At 40.8% G+C, this 21,875-nt stretch overlaps 1 long non-coding RNA gene across 1 annotated transcript in view; it reads right to left on the reverse strand.

The window, feature by feature from the left end:
* Nucleotides 1-3,513: 3,513 nt before the first annotated feature.
* Nucleotides 3,514-21,875, reverse strand: part of LOC132209846 (uncharacterized) — a 130,489-nt gene continuing 112,127 nt past the window's right edge. Inside the window, exons 3-4 of the long non-coding RNA XR_009445989.1 lie at nucleotides 8,769-8,863; nucleotides 3,514-3,553 (exon numbers count right to left, since the gene is read on the reverse strand). This is a non-coding gene — a long non-coding RNA (uncharacterized LOC132209846). The remainder of the gene's footprint in view (nucleotides 3,554-8,768; nucleotides 8,864-21,875) is intronic.

Below are 21,875 nucleotides of genomic sequence, written 5' to 3' on the forward strand. Positions count from 1 at the left end.
CACCCCAAGCCGCACCTCCATTTCCTACCTACTAGCCTCATCCCACCTCCTGGACCTGTCCGTCTTCCCTGGACTGATCTATCCCTTTCCTACCTCCTCACGCATACCCTCCTCTCCACCTATCTTCTTTTCTCTCCATCTTTGGTCCGCCTCCCCCTCTCTCCCTATTTATTCCTGAACCCTTACCCATCCCCCTCTCTGATGAAGGGTCTGGCACGAAACATCAGCTTTTGTGCTCCTGAGATGCTGCTGGGCCTGCTGTGTTCATCCAGCTTCACACTTTATTATCTCAGCTGGACTTTAAGCCTGGTTTCCCTGGATAAGAGGTCAAAGTGCAAAAAGCCAAGCTCAGGAAATACAAGGCAGGTGTGCTGAGAGTATTCAAGTTGGCTCAAAAAGAGTATGCATTGAGAGCAATCAGAGTTCAGTGATGCAGCCTGGCCCAGCCTATGAGCTGGGAGCCTGACCCTGAGTGTCTAGTGTTCTTGCAGCTGCATTGCAATGATTGTTGATATCACTGAAATGCCAATCTTTCCCTAAGTGAATCAAACATGTGCCACGAGGTGTGCCTTGAATTCTGCCACATGTTGGATGCCAATGCCCATGTGGATGATGCCCACGGAATGTAGCCTAAGATGTTGGGACTTAGTTTCCAAAACTGGATGTCATTTGGAGTGAATTTGATCCAGCAGGTGTTCGCCCTGGCTTCCATGTTGGGCTTTTCTCAAATTTAGTTTGTTTGGCAACATGGGAGGGTGTATATCAATGAGTATTGCCTTTAGCAAAGTGTTTAACAAGTACTAATCCATATCGACTGGCATCTCACAGCTGCCAAGTGAGAATCTATTCATGCCACTTGAGGATGTATAAAAGATGGCATGAGTTGCTCTCAATATCTTGATGGGCCTTGCTGCTCTTGTTGCCACATGTCTCATGGTCTTTAACTGTATGCCATCGCCAAGACCACCCAACCCTGTGTCCCAGGACATCACCCAACTTCAACTGCCAGCTTTCAGCAGATGATGAGCTGTCATGCATCTATGGTTACCTCTAGACTTGACTGTTCCAATGCACTCCACATCCAACGCTCTGTTGTCTTGTTCCCAAAGCACAGACATTAGGTGAGCAATTGATGTTAAAATGCTTAGCTTTTCAGGTCAACTGAAGGCCTTTATTCCTTCTAAGTGTGACTTTGCTTGCTTTCTGTCTTTTAGCAAAAACAGGGAGAAATTTAATATTATCACATGCAGAGCAGGGTTGACTCGGGGTTTTCTCGGCTGTGACCTTCACACTTTTACCCACTAGCATACGCTGTCCTGAGCTAAAATCTTACATATCTTTGAAAGGGTAAAATTCAAACAGGTCTCCCTCCTAGACAGCTGTCTTTTCTCCCATTATATTCACAGTCTGAGAGAATTCTGGAAATTACAATCCAGTTTTCGGCACATTTCTCTTTTGAAGTCCTTCTCTTTGAATCTTCCTTTACACCTGTCAGTTATAATATTCCAGGCTCTCCCTTGAGGTTTGAAATTATCCACATAGGATCTCTGGACAGTTGCTGAATTAGGTTTCTCACTATGTACCTTGCCAGTTAGATCTTGGTCGTATGTCTTTAAACATTGAATTGTAGCATGCTTTTTATTAATCTGCCCAGAGCTGATTGGTGGATACAATAGCCAAAGTTTGGATTTACAGAAATCCATGTTCAGTGCTGAGAAAGAAGAAAATGAGCTGCAGTTCACAAACATGCATTGAGCTAAGCTGGAGTCAAATAGAAGAGTGAAAGTATCAGAGGAGAATTATCTGCAGGTTGAACAAGGGAGTTTGTTAAAGGAATGACACAGTTTGCACATAGTCTTCAACCTTTTGAAAAGATTACTTTCACTGCTCACATGGCAATGTGGTATAATGGAGAAAATAGATGGAAATTGCCTTGCTACAACACCAGAGTGCTTCAGGTCTTGTGGTGTGAACGGATAACTTAATTACAATGACTCCTTCAGTAGGTAGGTTGCTGTGGTTGGAAATTCAAACTCAAATTCTCCAAAGCTCAGAGCATGAACAAAACTATGCCTAATAACAAAGAGTATTGGTTGAGCTAATCACACCTCATCCCAAAACGGAGATAATGGAGAACAGACTCTCATGCAGATCGAAGCCCAAGATCCTAAAGATGAGTGCAGCATTCTTGAATGCTCAGAATAATTAGGATTCAAACTGAATTTATGTTCTGCTTTGTACAGTTGAGCTTTCACATGCTGCATGAGTTGTAGAGAAATCAAACATCCACCCATGACTGTACTGGTATAGTTGCACTCATCCAAATGCCAAGACAAAAGTTGACGGAAAACAAGCTGTGCTTGCATTCCTGGAAAAGCAAAATGCGTAACAAAGGGCCATTTCTCCAAATTTTATCTGAATAAGCTTTCATGTATGATTTTATTTTTAAGTATGTGTTAGAGTTGTGGAACAAAATGTGTTAGTAAAAGTTGAGATGGTGTTGAAAATTAGGTCAGTGCAAGTCGCGAGGGCATATAAAAGGGAATGACTCCCTCAAAACATGGAGGCAAAGGAGGATCAGTGCTTCAGGATCATGTATTGGTGGAAATGACAGAAATTGTTCTATTAAAGTTGTTGTCTTAGGAGTCAAGGCAAGGTCAAGTTTGACACTTTGTTGTTGAAAGTCACCGTGGTTATATAAGTTTTGATTCTTCTGATCCTATTTGGATCAGCCTAGAAAAAGAACATTTTCGAGTAGATTTGTGGCTTGGGTTGTGGATGTTGTGGAACAACGAACCAGCTTGGTGAGCCAACCAACCACAAAAAGAACGTTATGTAAGTTGTGGAAATGATTGTGTTGCCATAGTCTTACCAGACCATGGGGCTGGTCTCTTATAAGAGAGAGGTGACTGGCAGTGACTTAACCTGAAGGCCACCTTACTCAGGTGAGAGGAATGGTTCAGAAGGAGAATCCTTCATGGTAACCTCAACTGGTGATGGGAAGGATTGTTCCAATCCTGTACTGGTCATGTTTTGTCTCACTACGCAACAACACACTCAAGCATTAAACACACCACACAAAAAAGCATTATTTATGTTTAGGTAACCAAAGTGGAAGTTACATTTCTATATAACCTTTGTTCTTATTTTCCTCGCAGACAATTTTACGACTGAAAATCTGAGAATTAGGAAAAGACAAGTGAACAGCAACAGCAGTTATGCGGTATTGAAGATAATATCAATGCCATCAGGACCATCATAAGCAGAAATGGAGACATTCTGCAGACATGAGCTATTTTGTTGAAAGCAGTGTCTGCCGAAATCTAGTTGTGTGTTGCTGTCAGGTGGAGATCACGCTGAATCCTGAAAAGAGAGGAGACAGATTTCTTTGAGGGACCAAGATTGCTATAGATGCTGAGTAAACTGTCAAGTAACTTCAGAAGATGCATCTCTGTATCTGCATTTGACATGTAATTCATAACATTGATTCTAATTTACCTGTTCATTCACATTCAGCTTATTGCTGATTTTGGGGTCGTTGTTAGGATAAAATCTGTGGAAAAAAAATTAAATCTCATCCATTGTTCCTCTCATTTGAATTATTCCTTAAATCAATTTTTGCTTTGTTGGTCCTCCTTGGGGATTGTAATAACACATTGCAGTAAAAATAAAGAATCACTTCTTTTCATTTGGCAATTTTGCAGTAGAAAGTTTGCTTTGGTTAAGGAGTTTAAAAATGGTATGTGCTACTAAACTTCCTAAGCAATGTGTTTAATTTGGGCTTATTTTGCAATAATAAGTGATATTTTGGAAATCTTCTCTCCACTTATTAATAAAGCCTTTTTCCACAAACAGCTTAATTGCAGCTAGTAGCCCTTTGCGTGATACATGATTTTGGAGCTAGAGGGCTAGAATCATAAGGCACTGTTTAGCTATGGTTGAAAAGCTCATTGTTTTCTTCCATTGAGTTCTTCAATCATCCCATCCTAACTTTAAGGTTGTTCTTCAGTGTGTACTGTGTACAAAACACAGAAGTGGAAGTGAAGGAAGATCACAAGTGGATAAAATAATGTAACTGCCTGGGGGGCTTTCCTTTACCCTTGCTGCCTGGAGAGAAATGAATATTTGTGTTAACTTTCCTTCGATGCTGCAGTGAGAGGAGCTGAGGTGATAATAATAGGATTGTATTTTATAAGTGGGGGCTGGGCATCAGACTTCCTTAAGTACTTACTAGAGTTTCTGCAGTGTACATCATTTGCCCTTGACTGGTTTCCCCACTGGGCAGTCATCTGATTGTTTGGCTTGGATTCCATTCAGGTAGGGAACTCTCCAGAACCCCATACGTATATGTCAGGACTGATCACCCTTCTACATTACCTCATCAAAGGATTCAATTAAACTAGTCAGACATGGTTGGCCCTTATTTACTTCATGCTAGGCCTCCTTGATTAACTCGTGCCTTTTCACAATTTTTGTCCCTGCCAATACTGTTCAACAGCTTCCCTATCATTAAACTTTAAAGTTTACCTGACATATCTGTTCTGGTTTACCTCACTCTGACTTTTGCTGTCTTTGTTAAATGACATTATCTATGCTATCATCCCATCCATGTCCCACCACTACCACTGTATCCAATGAGAATTTAAATGTTGTGACCCATTTCTACCTCTTATTTCTTCAAGCAATCCAAGTTATGTTCTCTGGATCGGGTGATCCACCTGCTGCCAGTCATATAACCCTTCTAATATGTCTTCTCTACTACTGTCCCACCAATAGATTCCCTCATTGTTTAGCGTAACCTTCACTTGATTGTAATGATAAATGGGGCAAGGAGGATGTTGTTTTCTACATTTGAAAGCTTTCTCTGAGCATTACTGGAACACTGGAAGCGAGTCAATGAATACAGTCTTGTTTAGGGCCATCTCACAGACCTTGCCTGTAAATTGAAAGCTCAAGACAATTGATAAATTAGACCATGTAGCAGAATTCAAAGCCAGTAGTGCAGAACCTTCCCAAAGTGCCATCAAAAATATCTAATGAAAGGCGAGAACACTTTTTTGAGCGGATTGTGATCTCTATGACTTCACATAGAAAATTGAATAACTACCCCTAGCTATGTGTTGCACCATCCTTTTTACAATATTACTTGCTCGAGAAGGCAGAATTCAAATTATAGATACTACTTGTAAATGTTTGCATTGAGTTTGCAGCTATTCTGGGTTATAACTATGAAATATTTATTCTTCTAGTAAGATATTTGAGAATAACCCAAATGCATTTCACATTAGCTCTGCCAGCCATAACAGTAAAGAATTGCCTTCCAGTTTTAAATTCATGACCTTACAGATTTGACCTTGATGATTGGAAGATTAAATGGATTTGGTTGAATGAGGATATTTTAACATGTAATAATTGAAAATTAAATTGAATTTTAACATGATTATTTTCAAACATCTTCATGTGAAGCCCAATTTTTTAAGTTAAAAATGATGGGGTCACCAGCTTTAAGTCATATGTAATTATTCCCAAGTATTCTGCTCCCTAGTCGAAATTTATTGAAGTACTTTATATATTGTTATAGCTGACACACAAGCACATTGAACTTAATGCAGACTATAACAATTGCTAGCTCTTATTGTTACATGTGGCCCGCGAAAAGCAAGGACACATTGTGTTGGTTCCTAAAGTTTTGGAAGTTTGGAAACATGACTGAGAGTTAAATGGTGCTAATTACTAATCTCTTATTTTTATGCAACATTAACTAAGGAATGGTCCCTTTTTTGTATTTTACAGTGGATAGGATATATTTGAACAGGTAAAAAATTGACTGTGAATCTTTTATAGGGTTTCATGACAGGTGACAAATCTCACGGCATATTAGAGTTTGTTCAGAGCATATTCTGACTGAATTTAGGGCAGAACCATTTTTATGATTAGCTGAAGGGTATGCCTTCCTATAGGCCTCAATTTCTTAATTTTATGAAGTTTCCAGAGTGTGACGACCCCAACACCAGTTTCAATTGATTTCTTCAAGGTGTTTTATTTTTGTCTTTCTCCATTGAGCCTCTTCTCCAGACTTTAATGCATTGCTTCTGGCAACAAACGTTCAAATTATTCTATTCATCAATTCATTTCATTGAAAATTTTCAACCATTCAAAGTAATATAGTTCAGGAAAAATGACGTTAATAAAGTTATCTTTAACATGATGGTCTTACATTTTTATGAACTTGGTAGGAATCGGGTAAAATGTTGTCATTACATACTTCTAATAGGGGCCAGCTTACTGCTGTGGTGAATTATGCATCAACAAGTAATGTGCTTACGCAGTGCTAGGTGCAAAGTTGTGAAACATGACTTGCGCTTGAAAACGCATTAAGCAGAAAGGAACTGCCTCTAATACAAGCACTCTGGAGTGCTCCTGGAGCGTTTAGATGGCTTTCTGGATTGGTGAGATAAAGTTGTCATCATCAGGGTGCACCCAGAGCAATAGGTGAGGTATCCCTGCAAAGATTGAATGCAATGACAGTCCTTCTGGTTCTTCAGAGTGACTGAGATACACAGACTGCAGAGCAGGCAGCTCCAAACCACCTTGTCTTGTAAATTGAAATACTCCTTCATTATGACAGGTAACTATCTAGCAAGTCAACCGTGGCGTCCAGTATCTGAGTGCAACATGATTAGCACTTTTCTGTATGCTACTGTTTGTGCTTCCCACTTGAGCCCTTTGCTGTGGCAGTTGTGTGTCGCTTCACTTTCCATGAGCTAATGAATAAATAAATGGACTTTTACCCATTTCCTACGTACTAACCTCATCCTGGCGCCTTTACCTGTCCGTCCTCTCTGGACTGACCTGTCCCCTCCCTACCTCCCCACCCATACTCTCCGCTCCACCTATCTTCTCCTCTATCCATCTTCAGTCTACCAACCCCCCCCCCCACCCCTATTTATTTCAGAATCCTCTCCCCATCCCCCTTTTCTGATGAAGGGTCTAGGCCCGAAATGTCAGCTTTTGTGCTCCTAAGATGCTGCTTGGCCTGCTGTGTTCATCCAGCTCCACACTTTGTTATCTTGGACTTTCACTCCTGGCCTGGCAACTTGTGTATATGTGTGATTCACCATGTGCTTATTTCGATTCTGTTTTCCTTCAATGTTATTGCGGTACCAGATGAGGTAACTGGGCTGCTTCATTAGTTCCTTTGCTGTTGCTCCTGCTACTATGTTTAGGTAGCTCTTATGTGCCTAAATTTAGGCATTCAAAATAGTTGAAGCAGGAGATTATGGTCACATCCTCCAAAGCTTGGTCATTCCATCACTTGGAAATACAAAAAACAGCAGCAATGCTAAATGTGCTGCCTCACCCCTCACATATCCAGGGGTCCAACAGGGAGTGCTAACCACTTCCTTACCTCCAGCACTTCCTTACCTCTTTTTTTTTTGCATTTGCATGCCACACTACCTCCAGGTTTTAATTTTCCTTCCTGTTGAAACTGAGTCCAGGTCCAGATTGCCAGATTGTATGCATCAGTACTACTGACCACCTAAAAAAACTAGAATTGCCTTTTCAAAATCTGTCAGAGTGGAAGTACAACTCTACGTTTCTGAAGAAGTCCTGATTGGAATCTCCCATCATGAATGCAGAGTTCTCTCTTCCCATACAGAAGGGGCAGAGTGCTCTGCGTGGGATTGTCACACTGTGGAAAATCTGACCCTTGGTTTCTCTGTGAACAGGTCTAGGGATTGGATGCACGTCAGTTACATTTGAGTTCACATTTAGTTTATTGAGTGTTTGGTTAGTCTGTTGAAAATCTAATCTTCTTTGGCACAATTACATATATGGCAGAGTGAAATTATTGGTGAATTTTTCTCATGATCTGCAACATCTCACTATATATATGCATGTTGGCACAAAACATTAGATTCTCCTCATTAATGTTTACAGATCTGATCATCAGATTTTGGAGTTTGACCCTACGTTTGAAGAGAAAATTCTGGGCATATTGAAGAAAAAGAGAGAGACATAATTCTGCTCTAATCTTGCCTCAAAACTACATATAGAATGCCGCATTTCTGCTTTACTGACTAATTAGCAATTATCAGCAGACACTTTCTTACAAGTATATCCTCTTGTTGTTGGCTTTTTGGGAGATTTCTCACTACAGCTTACTATCAAAAGTAGAAACATTTCTAGCACCAGCTAAGCACCTTCTTCTGAAAACAAATAAAGCTTCCCAATGAGATAATTGAAGAGACTAAATCATATTCCCAGTGGATTCTCCATTCTGTCTCTTGTTACTTTCACTCAAATAGCCTTGTAGGCAGTAGTCAAACAGGGTGAAAAAAGAGCTGCTAATCTTTTGCACCTTTAACTCTCAGCCAATTTGAGATTTAGCCTTCAAACCGTGGCGTTCAAAAACCTCCTGAAATCCACAACTAACAGACTGAAATAATTTGAAGAGTTATATCAAACAAAGTTAGAAATACATTTTATAATCTTAACATTTGAACCATTGTGGAGCATTAGTTAAAATATTAATGGTATTTTTCTTTGAATTTTTTTCAAAAACTTAAATGGTCTATGTTCGTATGTGTTTTTTCAAATAAATTCAATAAACTGTTAGGCGCAGACAATTTTATTTCAGTTGAATTTAGGAAAAACAAATCGCATAATGGGAACTGTCAGCCATGACACATGCATACTATTGTTCCTTTCACACCTTTCAGTCAGACAGTCACTTAACAAGAATAAATGATGAATATTCCACTTACCCAGATCCGCTATGCAAATTAGCAAACAAATTGTGCAGCATTTTTTGTCTCTGCCTTCACTTACAAAGATGCAGGTTTTCTGAACAGCTACATTTCTGAAAAGGGTCATGAATAAAGTGGGCTTAGACAACAATTCATCAAATTTGCACTGGACACAAGGGGCCCAAGTCTGTACTCTGTTTTTTTGCGAGTTTGGATGGGGGAGCTTTATTTAGCCTGAGACTCTCAGTCAGATTCCCATCAGCAATTAAAGATTTGGTATCAAATTTTCAAAACCTTCAGAGCCAGGTCGGCCTGTCTTTTTTACATTCATCCTTCTTGTCGCCCCATCCATGAATTTTGGCTCAAACCAGGCTGTGGAAGACAAGGCTTGATAGTTCTTCATCTTCAAACTTTGGCTTCTTTAAACACTGTTTTGTAGGTATTAAGACTAAATGCTACAACATGTAGTATTCAAAAGATATCCCAGGCCCTAATCTTATTGTAATATTATTGGAAGGTTATTCTTGAAACTCTACTTCCTAATGCTCATTAGTCTATCTCACGTGCTCCTCTGCAGGTGATTCCCCTACTTCCCCTCTTCTTAGCGTTACCACATTGTCATTTATTGAGGCTGCTGACCTTGAGAGAGGCTCTCTGATGAAGGGTCCAGGCCCGAAACATCAGCTTTTGTGCTCCTGAGATGCTGCTTGGCCTGCTGTGTTCATCCAGCTCCACACTTTGTTATCTCTGCCTGACTTTGTGTCTGGTCTAAGTCTTAAATGGCACAGCAAGACAGAAGCACTATGTGATTTAAAAGTATGACTGAGGGAACAAAGCACTAAAAGGCAATACGTTGACACCATGAGCAACCAGGTTGAAGCGAAGGAGTGAGCAGTAATAGAGTGAGTAAGTGGGCCTGAAGAACAGCCTGGTGAGCTGGGTACGTGTGCCTAGGTGTGCAGTTTCCTTGCAGCAATAACCCAATGACAGTTTCTGGTGCATGGCAATGCAGAGGTGTGCTGTAAATGGGTTGGAGGTGTGCTATGATGTTGTGGAGAGGCTGGCAGGCATCAGATAGATGTCAGCATGGTGTAGGCCTTGAGGTTTTGGTGCCAACTGTCCAAGATGAAAGGCCAAAAGAACAAGCAGTGAGCTAGAGTCTCCAGGTACCCACTCTAAGCTTTATGCTGTGAATTCACTGTACATAATTTCTGTTGGATATTGGTAGAATAGGAGGGTGCATATTAATCATGAGATTTAGCCAAAATGAACAATAATCCCTGCTAATAGGCCTCACGCTGCTCACTGCTGAGAATCTTGTCGTGATATCCAAACTTAGTTGGAAAATGTGACTTAATGCTTAAGGTTATGAGAAAGGCCTTGATCTCTCTCACATTTGTTCCAAATTTCTCACCATGGCCCATATCATTCAGCGTGTTGGAAGATTCTGCTCATAGTGACCATGAACTACTGTAAATTATATCACAGTATACCACACCAACACTCCCTCCCCCAAATTGACCATTTTGCCTCAAGTGTTATCCTAGCAGTAATGTGATCAGAGCTGGATCCATTGACTGCCCCTTATTACCAGAAGTCAGTAGATCCCTCAGTCTATCAACAGGTCTGCAAACTAGACCCCAGAACTAGCTGCAAATCGTCTAGCAGTTGAAGCACTTAGCAATATCTTTCAGTTTCAAAGTTCTTTGATATTCAACTAAAAAAATCCTTAAACCTGTTGTGAACATTTTGTTTTTTGTTGTGTCACACCAGTATTGTGTGCAGGAGATCAAGCTCTGCTATTCCCAGTCATAGGGGTTAAGACCATAAGACACAGGAGTGGAAGTAAGGCCATTTGGCCCATCAAGTCCACTCCGCCGTTTAAATCATGGCTGATGGGCATTTCAACACCACTTCCCTGCACTCTCCCCGTAGCCCTTGATTCCTTCTGAGATCAAGAATTTGTCGATCTCTGCCTTGAAGGCATCCAATGTCCTGGCCTCTACCACACTCCGTGGCAATAAATTCCACAAGCCCACCACTCTCTGGCTGAAGAAATGTCGTTTTATTTCACTTTTAAATTTACCCCTCTAATTCTAAGGCTGTGCCCACGGGTCCTAGTCTCCCTGCCTACCGGAAACAACTTCCTAGCGTCCACCCCTTCTAAACCATACATTATCTTGTAAGTTTCTATTAGATCTCCCCTCAACCTTCTAAACTCTAATGAGTACAATCCCAGGATCCTTAGCCTCTCATCATACGTTAAACCTACCATTCCAGGAATCATCCGTGTGAATCTCCGCTGGACACGCTACAGGGCTAGTATGTACTTCTTGAGGTGTGGGGCCCAAAATTGGACACAGTATTCTAAATGGGGCCTAACTAGAGCTTTATAAAGTTTCAGAAGCACATAGCTGCTTTTATATTCCAACCCTCTTGAGATAAACGACAACATTACATTCACTTTCTTAATTATGGATTCTCAGTGTGAGAGAATGTGTCGGCTTCTTATTTTAAACTAATGAAGGCCTGCTGTTGTATTATTTAATTGGGATGCTCACTGTGAAAGTAAGAAGTAAGTCTGTTTCTCACACAACGTACTGGTTACAGATAGCAAGAGAGAACATTTATTCTGTCGGACAGAATTGTAGAATTCTGTAGAGCTGGTGTAGAAATTTCCTTTTTTTGGGTTAAGTATGTGAGGTGACAACTCATGCCATCTTCTTCGCTGCCCAAAAAACTTGTCCAACAATCTGAACAAACAGCTGGTTAGAAGCTGATTGGCCAGTGTGGGCGAGTTTCTCAACCAATCATGGTTCTTAATAATGTTGACCCAAAATTGGTTAACTATTTCTTGGGTAACTATTAAGTGACAAAAATAAAGAGCAGGAATAAAAAAGTTGGCTTTGGGATGTCAGGCAGCAACTATTATAGCACTGGAATACAGTATATTGCATATGGAATGAGCTGCCAGTGGAACTAGTTGGGGCAGGTACGTTAACAACATTGAAAAGGCATTTGGAGGAATACATAGATAAAATAATGTTTAGAAGGAAAAGTGCAGAGAAGTGGGGTTAGCATGCATGGACACTTGCAATGGTAAGAGAGGGCATCTCTGGAGCTGTGCTTACTTAGATTTCATGTTCATGTTATCTGACATCGCTATAACAAAGCATGTGCTCACTGGTTATTCCTAGAGTAAGGATATAGTTAACCCATCAGAACGCACACCCACATGGCACCACTCCAGCACCCTGGTTCAGTTCATCCAGCCCTGTTACTCTTTCCCAATTTTGGTGCTCTGAAGATTAGCGGTAGACACAAACCGGAGGTGCTTCTGGGAGAGGTGAGAAAATTTCGAAGTTATGGGGCACCAAGGAAGTTGAGAGAGTAGAATAGCAGGGTTCCTGGGATTAGGAGTCATTATGGAGAGGAATACCACTGGAGTTAGAGAATGAGTAGGTGTGAAAGGGAGCCAGGATTGTCATGTGGTTCTGGGGGTGTTTATAACTGCAGTTGATTTGAGGGGACGTTGTGCCTACTAGGACTAGTCATAAATTAATCAACTTCTGGATCTGAGCTGGAGAGAGAGTAGGAGGCTGTCGAGATTGGTCTGTTTGAGGGTGGGTGTTGTGTCCGTGAAAGCGAGGTTGTGTTGGGAATCACGGCTGGGAGTGTTGCAGGATGGTAGAGTTGTTGGGCCTGAAGGGTTGGAACAAGAGAATAGCATTGGGCTGGATAAGGTTAAATCCAGAATGTCAGGGATCAGTGTGTCACTATGTGGGTCAGTTGGTGCATCATGAGTTCTGTTTAATAGTTAACAAGAGGTTTTGATCCATTGATTTTTCTTGGATAACTATTAAGCTTAAGTCAGTCAGAACTACCTGACATCCCTGACTCTACTTAGGAGTTGGGGACATTTTCAAAGAGTTTCAGATGCCAGCCAAGGAAATGCCAACTTTCTGGGCAATTCTTATGGCATCAGCTGCATCACAATATCTGTGTGGTCCTGACACGCTCCCAAAATCCACACAGTGGAAAATCTGGGTCAATTTACACCATGTGAGTAACACATGCACTGTTTTTCCCCTAATTGCTACTGACCAAAAGGCAACATTTGAAATAGAGTCTAATGTAAGAGCTTAAAAATGACAACTGTGGAAAGAAAAGTCAGGAGAAGACAGGAAAATAGAACGGGATCAAATGGCTACAGCAGCAGCATCAGGTCAAAAAAAAAACTTTTTCAATGTATTGAATAAAATGAATGTTTAAATTCTGGAGATAGATTTTTACTCTCAACACCAATACTGTGGATCCACCACTATGGAATACTCTGCTCAGTATGGTGAGTACATAATGGGTGATCCAACAGCGATAGCTCTCTTTTCTGCTGACAGTGAAAGTTTAAAATCTTCGGATTTATACTTGACCAATTGGATCTGCAACCTTTGGATTGCTCGAACAATTCAACAACAAAATCATAATTAAAGCAGGGCATAATTCTGGCTTCCAGGTTTTCAGCTCATAAAATGTACATAGTGTGACAAATACATCAAATTTAATAATATACATGTGGGCACTCCTCTGAGCATTTCCATGTTATTTTAACGCTGGTGGTAATCCATTTATTTGAATTCAAATAGGTTACCACTAGCATTAAAATAACAGCAGCAGAAAAATCCACATGTTCTCAACAGTTTAATAACCTCAGTGCTTAATGTTCATTCAGTGTTACACAAGATTAACATTTACCTCATACTGGATAAGTTGGCAACCTGATAAGTAGTTACCCCTGGTAGGAATATGCAGGCTATTTTATTATAGTGTGTGAAGGTTGAATTGGCAATTGTATGAATGATTTGTTGTTATCAATGTTCTTACCAACTGTAGTTTTATTAACTGTGATTCTCAAAAAAGGAGACATCAGGAGAGTACTTCGGATGAATGAGAATCTGGGGAAATATTTTGGATGTAACCTTGAATCAGAACTCAGGGTTGCCTCTGAAATACTAAATAAGATTTCTTTTTCTTTAAGCCTCTGATTGACCCACTGTATACTTTCAATATTTTCTCCTTGTTCTCATCAACCCTCAACTGTTGCTATTCCAGTTGTATGGATGGGAGAGAGAGCGATCTGTTAATTTTTCCCCAGTTTTTTTTCTTTGGCTCTGTCCAGTTGTCTGAAACAAGAAGTGTTTTAGAGGGAGTGTTTTTAAAACACTTTTAAACTCTGTGATTTTCAGTAATAAACTTGAAGCAGGCTTTCAGGTATGTTTTAGAAAAGTCAAACATTTACACACACAGCATCCCATAACGTAAACGTAATGAACATATTCACCCTCTTACGGACAAAAGCACACACTAGATAAGTCTCCACATTTCTTGGTTCGTTTATAGCTGAGTTTCTGTAGAACAAAATCTTTTCAGATGGAAGAAAATTAGACTCCCTCATGCTGCCTGAACCGACCACTTGTTATGTAGAGTTCTGTTATTTTTGAATGAAAAATTGCATCTCTGGTCCTATTGGTTTTCAGACTGACTGGTTTCAGCGTAGAATTCAACTTAGAATAATAAGATTTGAAGACCAACAAGTATCTGAAGAAGAGTCATGCCAGGTTTGAAGCGTTAACCCTGCTTCTCTCTCTGCAGATGCTGTCAGACCTGCTGTGTTTCTCCAGCATGATCTATGTTAGTTTCAGATTTGTTACCTGTTTTGGTTATTTGGTTATTTGTTTTGATCACATGATCTATTGTTCAACAAACATGACTTAAAGCTTGAAGGAATAGTAGAAGATCACTGGACCCTCAGCGACCACCATGAACCAAGGTTAATTGCCCATGTGCCATGTTGTAATTCTCTTTTTAAAAGTCAAAGATATTCATCAACTTTTCATTCCCGCAAATGTGGCACAAGTGAAACTCAATGCAAAAATAAAACGTTTTTAACACATATACCCTTCTGAAGAAAGGTTACACATTAACTTGTTTCTTAACCTTCTCGATGCCAAACAGCCCTTTGTATTTTTGTTTTCATTGGATTGAAGGTAAGATTGGCATCATAAATGAATAGGTTTGTCTGTGCGATCTACTTTATTGTTTTTTGGCAGGAAACTATTGCAAGCAGATCCAGAACTGGAACAAAAATGTGAAAGTGCTGCAAACATTGTTTAGAATTCAATCAATGGGAACCACCTGTGGTTTTATGCCGGTTGACCATGCTTGTGCCTTTACAGCAATGTAAGATCAGGCTATGCTGGCCTTCAAACCTGTTCCACCATTCAATAAAATCATGAATGATTTGGTACAAAGCCACACGGTTGTGTTGCTCCTGCTGATACAATTGCCCGCATCCTACAACGTCCCTATTCTTTTCCTAATCTCTGTGTTCAAATGAGTTGGTTTGAATGAGGTGGTTGGCCGTGTCTGGAACAGGAATGTGCATGAAAAGTAAGGAGTGAATCCATTGGGATTGTCACGAAGTCTGAGTCTTGCACAGAGCATAGGTCTGTATTTGTTGCGGTTCCCCTCTAAAAAGCTTCACATCCGTGGGTGCTATAGGCCTCTCTTTCACAGGTTGAGATACGTACTCCCACCCGCTCCGGTCATGGCCATTTTCTTTCCTATTGCGCACTTTCAAATTCTAGCAAGGTTGAAAGTGATAGTGAACATTTTGCAGCAAATGGCCTCCAGCCTCTCCCTCTGTCAATGTAGGTTTGGGTGAGGCGGCAAACATCCAATTCCCCTTCCTTGTAGCTCTTCCTGTGATTCCCACTGGCTTTGCTCTTCCCTTGGCCAGAACCCGACTCATCAACCTGAGCCTGTACCTCCAGCCTGGCATAAGAGGTGATCAAGTCTCCAGATGGCAGCAGACCCCCTTGTTATTCTTACACTACATACCTTAGTTTCTCTGGATACAACTGAAGGGATGACCATGGCCCACCTACTCAAGTGCCCCCGACTCATGGCTGTGCATCTCCCTGACTGTGTTAGCCCTGAGCCCAGGCTAGCTGTACGAAGCCACAGGACTGACAAAAACCCACTCCCTGGGCTGCTGAAGCATAGACATAAGAACATAACAAACAGGAACAGCAGTGGGCCATCTGGCCCACTGAGCTGGCTGTGTCATTCAATAACATCACGGCTGATCTCTTCATGGACCCAGATCCACTTTTGCCTGCTCATCATGACCCTTAGTTCCTTTACTGTTCAAAATCTACCTATCTTTGCCTTAAAAGTATTCAACAATGTAGCCTTCACTGGGCAGGGAATTACACAGATTCGCAACCAATTAAGCAAATAAGTTCCTTTTCAATCCAGTCCTAAATCTGATTCCCCCTTAATTTAAGGCTAAGCCCCCTAGTTCTAACCCGAAATGTTTAATTTCTAGACCCCTACGACTGAGATCACTCGAACTGAACGCCTGATGTGGCTAATCCCCTGCACATGTATCGGAAGCTGCTTTTGACTTTGTTTGCCATGACCCACTGACTGACTGGTGCCCTCTTATGGGCTATTCCCCAGAGACTTTGAGACACGGGTGCCTTGCTTGCTTCAGGTGCAGAGCATTTGCTGGGTTAGCTGCTGGAATGTGGTGTAGATGTGGGATTAATGCAGCAGGCTGTCGCACAGCAAGAGACATGCTCCCTCCCTCCCTCGATTTAGGACTGCTGACCAGCCAACATGCCATCTGGTTGTGTGTCTGCACTGATCGGTACGGTACATTGTAGTGAAATAGCAAACATGCAGCACCATGATGCAGCACAGTTCAATCATGCACTTGGCAACTGTTGCTGTGTACAAAGTGTTCTTGCTGCAGCCTTTCAATGCTAGTTACCTCTCCACCCTGCAATGCAGGGCAGTACATTCTAAGCAGGCCACAGGTAGATCGGAGTGGTTCCATGATGGTCATAGGATTACCAGATGGTAATTCATGGATGAGAGGTGTCGTGCATCTAGTGCCAGTGGATCATACTGTTGTGAGCTAAGCAACACGGAAGCTGGTCACAGCCAGTGGTGAGTTGAAGTCACCAGCCCGCTTTGACTTCCACGTCAAGTTTTATAGATGTCAAGCTTATCTGGCTTGTTTGTGAGATGAAGGTGAATATTAATAAGATAGGATGCAGTGTTAGTAAGGAGTATTATAATCTCACATTATATCAATAAGGTGCATAATTAACCACCACCCTCCCCAACAACTCCCAACTGGCAAGTCTGCTGTCTAGTGAGAAACTCATCTTGTCACTCTGCTAAAGCACAAACAGTACAGCAAGACATTCCCAATGTTGAGATAGAACTCATCAGACATAGAGTCATACAGCATGGAAACAGACCCTTCGGTCCAACCAGTCCATGCTGAGCATAATCCTACACTAAATGAATGCTACCTGCCTGCCTCTGGCCCATATCCCACCAAACATTTCCTATTCATGTGCTTTTCCAAGTGCCTTTTAAAAGTTATAATTGTGCCCACATCCACCACTTCCCCAGGAAATCATTCCACACGTGAACCACCCTGTGTAAAAAAAAAATGCCGCTCATATCTTTTTTAGATCTCTCTCCCCTCACCTTAAAAAGTCTTGAAATCCCCCACCCTGTGGTTAATGGATCTATACCCCTCGGGATTTTATAAACTTCTATAAGGTCACCTCTCAATTTCCTCCATTCCAGAGGTAAAAACTTCCAGCCTATTCAGTTTTTCCTTGTCGCTCAAACCTTCCACACCTAGCAACATCCTGGTAAATCTCTAGCCCAATTCTGATACAAATCTTACCAGAGCCCACATCGCTCAGAACCCTACATGATTCTGCCCCAAGTGCCTAATTCAAGCATAAAATGCCTTTGCCTTTTCAGGCAGCAGCTGTTTAGGAGGAGCTATTGACTTATTCTCAATGGCACAGCAAACCAACATCCAAAACATACACTTCAGCGACTCAAAATCTCACTCCTTCATCCAATGTGCCTGTCCTTCTCATAGCAACACATTGAAGCTCAGTTATCTAGCATTACAGCAGATTGATTTTAGATCTCAACACTTCACTGGTATTAAGAGGAAATCAAACTATACTTTGTTCTGTCAACACCGCATAGCTAAATAAAACCATGTTTGTCTGCAATTCTTTACAGTGATAGTTTCAATCTCATTTAATTTCAGTGACTGGAGGTTAGCTTCTGGCTCCTGGCTGTGATGGCTATTCATGTATTCTCCAATTTATAGAACCCCCGAGAGTGGCTTCCAATATGCCTTGTGCTCCTTTTGAAGATAGACAGATTGGAACCATGGAGTCTTTCTGCAATGGTCATTCAAAATACTGCAGAGAAGCTGCTTTTAAGTGAATGTTCCGATAGACAAATAGTAATCTGAAACATTTTGTGTCCTGAGCGAATATTAAATATTTCAATATGAAGTGATAGGTGGCAGAGAGGGTCAGTGCTCAGAATGGCAAAGCTGCAGAGGTGGCCACAATTAGATAAGATACTTTTCAATACTGGGCAACCTTGGAGGTATTTTGTTGAAGTAGCAAAGTTGTGCCGGTGACCAGTTTTCTGAATGTCACAGCACACTGTTTGCTAAACATCGTGCTGCAGGGTCTCCTGTTAATATTTTGCCCCTGCTTTATAGAAATAGTTCTACTTGTTAAGTCAATATTCTTTTGTCTGAATTTGCCACACTGGCCTTTATCAAACAATGAAACTTTGCATTGTACTGAAATGGGTGGAGAAAATTCATTATGTTTAAAGCAATGGTGCCAATATTACAACCTAAAGAAAGATTTATGGCCAAAACCACCCTTGTGCTTCCACACACCTTGGGAAACCTGCTGTTCCATTTTCTATTTTCTAATCGATACTTTCACAGTTATCCATCCCACTCAAAACAAAATGTCCTGATGCTGCATTACACCTATGGAATGTCCCTGACCTTCATTATAACTGCTACAGCTCTCTCATTGGCCCAGCTTTCCATCTGTTTTGAAGCAGTCCCATGAAGAATGAACATGTGGAGGAGAGGAAAGCTTGTTTGCCACAATTAAGTTTCTCCTCTGCCTTCCAGCCTGACCAGCAGCAAGGTCAATTGTGTCCAAAATATGTTACAACTTCACTATTACCTTGGTCTAGACTGAAGTACTAGCCGTAACTGCACACTCAAATCTTGTCATTCACTCTCTTTCTCCCACTTCTGATTACTTTGGGAACTCCAAATCTCGCTTTCCAAACCTATCCCTAAAGGGCTATTTTCATACGAGGGAAGTGTAACTGTGTGGCAATTTATGCCTTCAGAAGCTGAATATGGAAACTAATGGCAGATGACCCTGTGGCAGCACTCTTATCTTTGGGTCAGAAGCTGGAGTTTTCAAAACTTAGACAGAAAAGCCCTGTACTGTGAGAGGGCTTCCACCGTCTGAGGTGCATCTGTCAGATCATGTGTTGAAAACAGGCGTCCAATTGCTCTCACAGTTGGATATTAAAGCTTTTGTGTCGTTTTTCAAAAAATGAAAAGAATCACTCCCGTCTCCCAACCAATGCTTACCCCTCAATCAACACCAATAAAAACAGATCATCTGGCTGTTGTCACATTGTTGCTTGTGGGAGCTTGCTATGTACAAATTAGCTGTTCAATTTCCTGCATTGTAATAGTAGTTCATTGCTTGCCAAGCCTTTTGGGAAGTCTTGAAGTAACACAAGACACTACATTAATGCATACCTTGGTAATATCAACATACAGAGGAATCTAAGTGTACATGTCCACAATTCCCTGAAACTGGCAACAGAAATGGATAAGGTGGTTGAGAAGGCAACCAGCATGCTTGCCTTCATCAGTATAAAAATTGGCAAGTTGTGTTGTAGCTGTTTTGAATTTTAGTTGGCCCACATTTGGAATATTGTGCAGAGTCCTGCACGCCGTGACATCAGAAGGATGTAGAGGTTTTGGAGAGCATACAGAAAAGGTTTACAGATCTTGCCTGGTTTGGTATGTACTAGCTGTGAGAAGAGACTGGAAAAATTCTGTTTCTTTTCACTTGAACATCGAAGGAAGAGGGGTGACCTGATAGAAGTTTACAAAATTCTGAGACGCATGGATAAAATGGATAGTCAGAACCTTTTTTCCCAGGGTAGAAATGTCAATTACTGGGAGGCGCAAGTTTAAGATAATAGGAGGTACAGTTAAAGGAGATATGAGAGGCAAGTCTTTACACAGAGCATGGTAGGTGCCTGGAATGCATAGCGAGTGAAGGTGGTGAAAGTAGCCCCAATTGGTTTCTTTAACAGGCATCTTAACAGATACATGAACAGGCAGACAATAGAGGGAAACAGACTATATTTCTGAAGAAGGGTCTAGACCCAAAAAGTCAGCTTTCCTGCTCCTCTGATGCTGCTTGGCCTGCTGTGTTCATCCAGCTCTACACCTTGTTATCTCGCCTAGAAAAATGTGGTTTTTAGTTTAGAAAGGCATCATGTGTCAGTGCAGTGTTCATGGGCCAAGGTCCCTGTTCCTGTGATATACTGTTCTTTTACTTTTTTTTAACAAAAATTTAAAAATTGTTCATCTACAAGGGTGAATGTAATATTGCATCAGTAATGATTTTAAAGGACAAAGGAATAACAAAATACTGAAAATATACGCTACAAACTAAAGTGAGGATTTAAAAGCTAAGGATTGGAAAATTGAAAAAAAATTGCTACGTAGAGCAGTGAAACTGCAGATAGCTTATGTACAATAGACTTGCGAACATATATGTAATATAATTTTGTCTTTGTCAGCGACTTTGCTATACAAGATAAATAAGTAACATTTAAATATGATGGCAGCATTTTGCTATTCAATATGAAAAAATGAAAGTGTTTTCTTAAACATCATCAAAAGCAATTGAACTTTTTGTTGGATTGTGGAATATTTAATTAATTCACCAACTGTTTCTGTTTCTAATAAGCAATACAATTTTACAACTAATAAATAACATATGAAAACTTCCAGATTGCACTCAGGTTTTTTTTGTTGTCATGTTGTAAAATGCATGTATGTTACTGATTAACAGCAACTGCACATGGACTGAGAAGCACTTTGATGTTATTTGAAGAAGCAGCAAGCTTTTAAGCTTCCTACTGGATTACTCAGACATTGTTAGTTGCTGTATGTTACCTTGTAATATGGCATGGTATCATAAGTCACACACTCAGGAATAGAGCATATGAGGTGGAGATTCTGGGTGAGCAGACAGGGGGAAGGTTGGTTACAAAAAGAATGTAAAACAATATTGCCTGCTTAGAAAATTGAGTTGCTCTAAATGTTTTCTGTAGTTAACCTGGTTTTTCCATTGGCTTGGAGCTTGTAATAACCTTCATCTGATTTTTTGACAATCATACCATTGCAAAGCAATTGGACATGAGAAAATTGCCAAATATCCACAATGCTCTCAATACCCTTGAAGCACTTTTTAAAATTTATATGCAGTTGACTAATGAAACTTTCATTCATTCCCGAGAATCCAATGCAGAAATATGAAAAGGGATATAATTGTGTTGGAATCAATTCAGAAGATTCAGTAGAATTATTCCTGGCATGAAAGCACTCCTCATGAGGAAGGGTTCAATAGGTTGGGCATTCACTTATCGGAGTTTAAAGAAATGAGAGCTGTTCTCATTGAAACTTAAGATTCTAAGGGGACATGGCAATATAGATTCTGAAAGGACACTTCCACTTGCAGGACTGAGAGGTACTAGGGGATAAATTTTAAGAACACAAGGCCTCACTTTTAAGGCGCAAATGATTTTTTCTTTCTCTCTCAGTAGGCTGGGCCATTCAAATTATTCAAGGCTGATTTTGTTAGATTTTTGATAGATTGTGTCTGGGGTGTGGTGTCAAGGCAATGAGACCTGGACACTCTGTATGTAAAGACAAAACAATGCCATTTGTGGAAATGTGGGACTTTTGTATACAGTGCAAGACCACCTGTGTCACCAAAATGCCTGAAAGAGGTTTTGTTCCTCCTCTCAAATATCAGTAATATCCCAGTTCCACAGCCAGGATGGCGGGACCTTGTTCAGCAGTGGTGCCCATAGGCCCTGGAGGTTTGGGTGGGAAACCCCATGAGTGTTGTTGTATGAACCGTTCTGACATGCCAATGG

Source organism: Stegostoma tigrinum, chromosome 7 (genome assembly GCF_030684315.1).
Source record: "Stegostoma tigrinum isolate sSteTig4 chromosome 7, sSteTig4.hap1, whole genome shotgun sequence".
In the NCBI taxonomy this organism is placed as follows: Eukaryota; Metazoa; Chordata; class Chondrichthyes; order Orectolobiformes; family Stegostomatidae; genus Stegostoma; species Stegostoma tigrinum.